At 35.8% G+C, this 6,245-nt stretch overlaps 1 non-coding gene across 1 annotated transcript; it reads right to left on the bottom strand.

The window, feature by feature from the left end:
• Window positions 1-363: 363 nt before the first annotated feature.
• LOC134992836 (U1 spliceosomal RNA) lies at window positions 364-526 on the bottom strand. Its single transcript, XR_010196936.1, has one exon. It is a non-coding gene; the product is annotated as a U1 spliceosomal RNA (small nuclear RNA).
• Window positions 527-6,245: the final 5,719 nt, after the last annotated feature.

The following is a 6,245-nucleotide window of genomic DNA, read 5'->3' as shown; positions in this document are numbered from 1 at the left end:
TCATCTAGAACGTTTCCTAGAAAAACTTCAAAAAGTCAATAATCTGGAGAATTTTTGTAAGAAACACATTGGTACTTTCCCATGATGAGTGAGTGCTTCAGGATCTCTTGCACTTACATGGGCTATTAACCAAAAGGTTCCCACCCAGTGATGTAATTGACCTTGTGATCAGATTTTGGTGATCTTTAAGTAGACAAGTCAAAATTTCAAACCCCCTCTTATGGTGTAGGGTACCTGGCCTTCTCTGACGTAATCAGAGTTAGATTTAATTAAGGTGCGCAAGGGCATAGAAGGGAGCGGTTTAAGAAAAGAGAAGTGGAAACAGACAGCAAACTAGGCTGGAGAGAGACCTGAGACAAAGAGATCTGAATTATACGAGAGCCGACCAGGGGAAACACAAATTATGCAGTCAAGTTTCCCACATTTGGGGAAATCGCAGGAGCAGCACACCCAGAGTGCAATGGGTGAGCCTTGCCCTGGGAGAAGCACCTTCATGATCATAGTATCTCACCTGGCAGGTAAGTAGGAGTTGGGCTAGTGCTGGGGAGGGTCGCTGCTTGGGTACGCCCCTGTCAAGTGAAGGAGATCCAACTGAGGCAGCACAAGGGAACTCTCGAAAGAAGAACAAGGCTAGAGGAAGATCTGAGACAAAGAAATCTGACTTTTACCAGAGCTGACCAGAGGAAAGCACAAACACAGTCCCCCACTACCACCAGGAAACATTAACGCCACTGCATCCTTGCTGCTTTCTCATGTGGTAGTCTATTTAATGTGAAAACAAGGTGATATCTAATTAGCACACAGAAAAGAAAATTAAGTGAATTTTTGAAAGAAAACAATACTGTCAATATACTATTAAAACAAATTAAAATGGTAAAAGTTATTGTACTTTAAGTAAAAATAAAAGAGCAAAAATGTCAATCCCAGTTTTGGATTACTTTAATTAACAAAAAAAATGCATATAGCAGAGGATAGTTTCAATCTGCCTACCTCTGGGTTATGGACCCAGCATGCTTCCATTACAGTACTCTGCTGCACATGTATGTGCAAGAGATCCTGAAGCACTCACTCATCATGGGAAAGTACCAATGTGTTTCTTCATTGGTTGATGGAAGAAACATCTTACAAAAACTCTCCACATTATTGACTTTTTAAAATGTTTCTAGGAAACGTTCTAGATGAATGCTTATTAGCCTTTTTCAGTATATGCTTTTGCAAAGTGTCGCTGTGGCGCAATCAGTTAGTGTGTAAGGCTATTAACCAAAAGGTTGGTGGTTCAATCCCACCCAGGGACGTAATTGACCTTGTTATCAGATTTTGGTGATCTTTATGTAGACAAGTCAAAATTTCAAACCCCCTCTTATGGTGTAGGGTACCTGGCCTTCTCTGATGTAATCAGAGTTAGATTTGATTCAGTGATTTTATAAAAACAGCTAGGAAGCACAATTTAGCAGTGGGTTGCAGAGAAAAAGAAATATGCTGGCAAAAAAATCCAATTGAGTGATTAAACAGCTCTTCATTTTCTGGCTTTATTTTTATGCTAACAAATTTGTTCTCTGAAAAGTGTCCACAAAGCCAAGTCTCTGATTAACACCTTTGTAGGGATGGTTTTTCACCTATTACTAAATTAAACTTGCTTCATTGGAAAGGCAGCAAGATGCATCCTCATTTCAATATCTACAGAAATAATACAGGTTGACACCAGGAAACATTAACGCCACTGCATCCTTGCTGCTTTCTCATGTGGAAGTCTGTTTAATGTGAAAACAAGGTGATATCTAATTAGCACACAGGTAAGGAATTAAGAAAATCTTTATTTAAGGGTGAAGATGTTTCTCACAAAATCGTTGCCCCAATGCATCATTGAAATTCAAGCTGGAACGATGATTTTAATATATCACTTGTACATTTTGTATTGCTCTTCTGGTGACAATGTAGTTTGTTTTTGTCAATTACCATTTTAATAATAGGGTAAAGAAAATTAATTGGATTTTTGAAAGAAAACAATACTGTCATTATACTATTAAAACAAATTAAAATGGTAAAAGTTATTGTACTTTAAGTAAAAATAAAAGAGCAAAAATATCAATCCCAGTTTTGGATTACTTTAATTAACAAAAAAAAATGCATATAGCAAAGGATAGTTTCAATCTGCCTACCTCTGGGTTATGGACCCAGCATGCTTCCATTACAGTACTCTGCTGCACATGTAAGTGCAAGAGGTCCTGAAGCACTCACTTATCATGGGAAAGTACCAATGTGTTTCTTCATTGGTTGATGGAAGAAACATCTTACAAAAACTCTCCACATTATTGACTTTTTAAAATGTTTCTAGGAAACGTTCTAGATATATGCTTATTAGCCTTTGTCAGTATGTACTTTTGCAAAGTGTCGCTGTGGCGCAATCAGTTAGTGTGTATGGTTATTAACCAAAAGGTTGGTGGTTCAATCCCACCCAGGGACGTAATTGACCTTGTTATCAGATTTTGGTGATCTTTAAGTAGACAAGTCAAAATTTCAAACCCCCTGTTATGGTGTAGGGTACCTGGCCTTCTCTGATGTAATCAGAGTTAGATTTGATTCAGTGATTTTATAAAAACAGCTAGGAAGCACAATTTAGCAGTGGGTTGCAGAGAAAAAGAAATATGCTGGCAAAAAAATCCAATTGAGTGATTAAACAGCTCTTCATTTTCTGGCTTTATTTTTATGCTAACAAATTTGTTCTCTGAAAAGTGTCCACAAAGCCAAGTCTCTGATTAACACCTTTGTAGGGATGGTTTTTCACCTATTACTAAATTAAACTTGCTTCATTGGAAAGGCAGCAAGATGCATCCTCATTTCAATGTCTACTGAAATAATACAGGTTGACACCAGGAAACATTAACGCCACTGCATCCTTGCTGCTTTCGCATGTGGAAGTCTGTTTAATGTGAAAACAAGGTGATATCTAATTAGCACACAGGTAAGGAATTAAGAAAATCTTTATTTAAGGGTGAAGGTGTTTCTCACAAAATCGTTGCCCCAATGCATCATTGAAATTCAAGCTGGAAAGATGATTTTAATATATCACTTGTACATTTTGTATTGCTCTTCTGGTGACAATGTCGTTTGTTTTTGTCAATTACCATTTTAATAATAGGGTAAAGAAAATTAAGTGGATTTTTGAAATAAAACAATACTGTCAATATACTATTAAAACAAATTAAAATGGTAAAAGTTATTGTACTTTAAGTAAAAATAAAAGAGCAAAAATATCAATCCCAGTTTTGGATTACTTTAATTAACAAAAAAAAATGCATATAGCAGAGGATAGTTTCAATCTGCCTACCTCTGGGTTATGGGCCCAGCATTTTTCCATTGCAGTACTCTGCTGCACATGTAAGTGCAAGAGATCCTGAAGCACTCACTCATCATGGGAAAGTACCAATGTGTTTCTTCGTTGGTTGATGGAAGAAACATCTTACAAAAACTCTCCAGATTATTGACTTTTTAAAGTTTTTCTAGGAAACGTTCTAGATGAATGCTTATTAACCTTTGTCAGTATGTACGTTTGTAAAGTGTCTCTGTGGCGCAATCTGTTAGTGTGTTTGGTTATTAATCAAAGGGTTGGTGGTTCAATCCCACCCAGGGATGTAATTGACCTTGTTATCAGATTTTGGTGATCTTTAAGTAGACAAGTCAAAATTTCAAACCCCCTTCTTATGGTGTAGGGTACCTGGCCTACTCTGATGTAATCAGAGTTAGATTTGAATAAGTGATTTTATAAAAAAAACAGCTAGGAAGCACAATTTAGCAGTGGGTTGCAGAGAAAAAGAAATATGCTGGCAGAAAAATCCAATTGAGTGATTAAACAGCTCTTCATTTTCTGGCTTTATTTTTATGCTAACGAATTTGTTCTCTGAAAAGTGTCCACAAAGCCAAGTATCTGATTAACATATTTGTAGGGATGGTTTTTCACCTATTACTAAATTAAACTTGCTTCATTGGAAAGGCAGCAAGATGCATCCTCATTTCAATATCTACTGAAATAATACAGGTTGACACCAGGAAACATTAACGCCACTGCATCATTGCTGCTTTCTCATGTGGAAGTCTGTTTAATGTGAAAACAAGGTGATATCTAATTAGCACACAGGTAAGGAATTAAGAAAATCTTTATTTAAGGGTGAAGATGTTTCTCACAAAATCGTTGCCCCAATGCATCATTGAAATTCAAGCTGGAAAGATGATTTTAATATATCACTTGTACATTTTGTATTGCTCTTCTGGTGACAATGTAGTTTGTTTTTGTCAATTACCATTTTAATAATCGGGTAAAGAAAATTAATTGGATTTTTGAAAGAAAACAATACTGTCAATATACTATTAAAACAAATTAAAATGGTAAAAGTTATTGTACTTTAAGTAAAAATAAAAGCTAAAATATCAATCCCAGTTTTGGATTACTTTAATGAACAAAAAAAAAATGCATATAGCAAAGGATAGTTTCAATCTGCCTACCTCTGGGTTATGGGCCCAGCATGCTTCCATTGCAGTACTCTGCTGCACATGTAAGTGCAAGAGATCCTGAAGCACTCACTCATCATGCGAAAGTACCAATGTGTTTCTTCATTGGTTGCTGGAAGAAACATCTTACAAAAACTCTCCAGATTATTGACTTTTTAAAGTTTTTCTAGGAAACGTTCTAGATGAATGCTTATTAGTCTTTGTCAGTATGTACTTTTCGCAAAGTGTCTCTGTGGCGCAATCGGTTAGTGTGTTCAGCTATTAATCAAAAGGTTGGTGGTTCAATCCCATCCAGGGACGTAATTGACCTTGTGATCAGATTTTGGTAATATTTAAGTAGACAAGTCAAAATTGCAAACCCCCTCTTATGGTGTAGGGTACCTGGCCTTCTCTGATGTAATCAGAGTTAGATTTCATTAAGTGATTTTATAAAAAAACAGCTAGGAAGCACAATTTAGCAGTGGGTTGCAGAGAAAAAGAAAAATGCTGGCAGAAAAATCCAATTGAGTGATTAAACAGCTCTTCATTTTCTGGCTTTATTTTTATGATAACAAATTTGTTCTCTGAAAAGTGTCCACAAAGCCAAGTATCTGATTAACATCTTTGTAGGGATGGTTTTTCACCTATTACTAAATTAAACTTGCTTCATTGGAAAGGCAGCAAGATGCATCCTCATTTCAATATCTACGGAAATAATACAGGTTGACACCAGGAAACATTAACGCCACTGCATCTTTGCTGTTTTCTCATGTGGAAGTCTGTTTAATGTGAAAACAAGGTGATATCTAATTAGCACACAGGTAAGGAATTAAGAACATCTTTATTTAAGGGTGAAGATGTTTCTCACAAAATCGTTGCCCCAATGCATCATTGAAATTCAAGCTGGAAAGATGATTTTAATATATCACTTGTACATTTTGTATTGCTCTTCTGGTGACAATGTAGTTTGTTTTTGTCAATTACCATTTTAATAATCGGGTAAAGAAAATTAATAGGATTTTTGAAAGAAAACAATACTGTCAATATACTATTAAAACAAATTAAAATGGTAAAAGTTATTGTACTTTAAGTAAAAATAAAAGAGCAAAAATATCAATCCCAGTTTTGGATTACTTTAATTAACAAATAAAATGCATATAGCAGAGGATAGTTTCAATCTGCCTACCTCTGGGTTATGGACCCAGCATGCTTCCATTACAGTACTCTGCTGCACATGTAAGTGCAAGAGATCCTGAAGCACTCACTCATCATGGGAAAGTACCAATGTGTTTCTTCATTGGTTGATGGAAGAAACATCTTACAAAAACTCTCCACATTATTGACTTTTTAAAATGTTTCTAGGAATCGTTCTAGATGAATGCTTATTAGCCTTTGTCAGTATGTTCTTTTGCAAAGTGTCGCTGTGGCGCAATCAGTTAGTGTGTAAGGCTATTAACCAAAAGGTTGGTGATTCAATCCCACCAAGGGACTTAATTGACCTTGTTATCAGATTTTGGTGATCTTTAAGTAGACAAGTCAAAATTTCAAACCCCCTATTATGGTGTAGGGTACCTGGCCTTCTCTGATGTAATCAGAGTTAGATTTGATTCAGTGATTTTATAAAAACAGCTAGGAAGAACAATTTAGCAGTGGGTTGCAGAGAAAAAGAAATATGCTGGCAGAAAAATCCAATTGAGTGATTAAACAGCTCTTCATTTTCTGGCTTTATTTTTATACTAACAAATTTGTTCTCTGAAAAG

This window comes from Pseudophryne corroboree, unplaced genomic scaffold (assembly GCF_028390025.1).
Source record: "Pseudophryne corroboree isolate aPseCor3 unplaced genomic scaffold, aPseCor3.hap2 scaffold_1226, whole genome shotgun sequence".
Taxonomy (NCBI): domain Eukaryota; kingdom Metazoa; phylum Chordata; class Amphibia; order Anura; family Myobatrachidae; genus Pseudophryne; species Pseudophryne corroboree.
The sequence above is the reverse complement of the archived record's forward strand: the minus strand, read 5'-3'. Positions and strand labels throughout refer to the sequence as shown.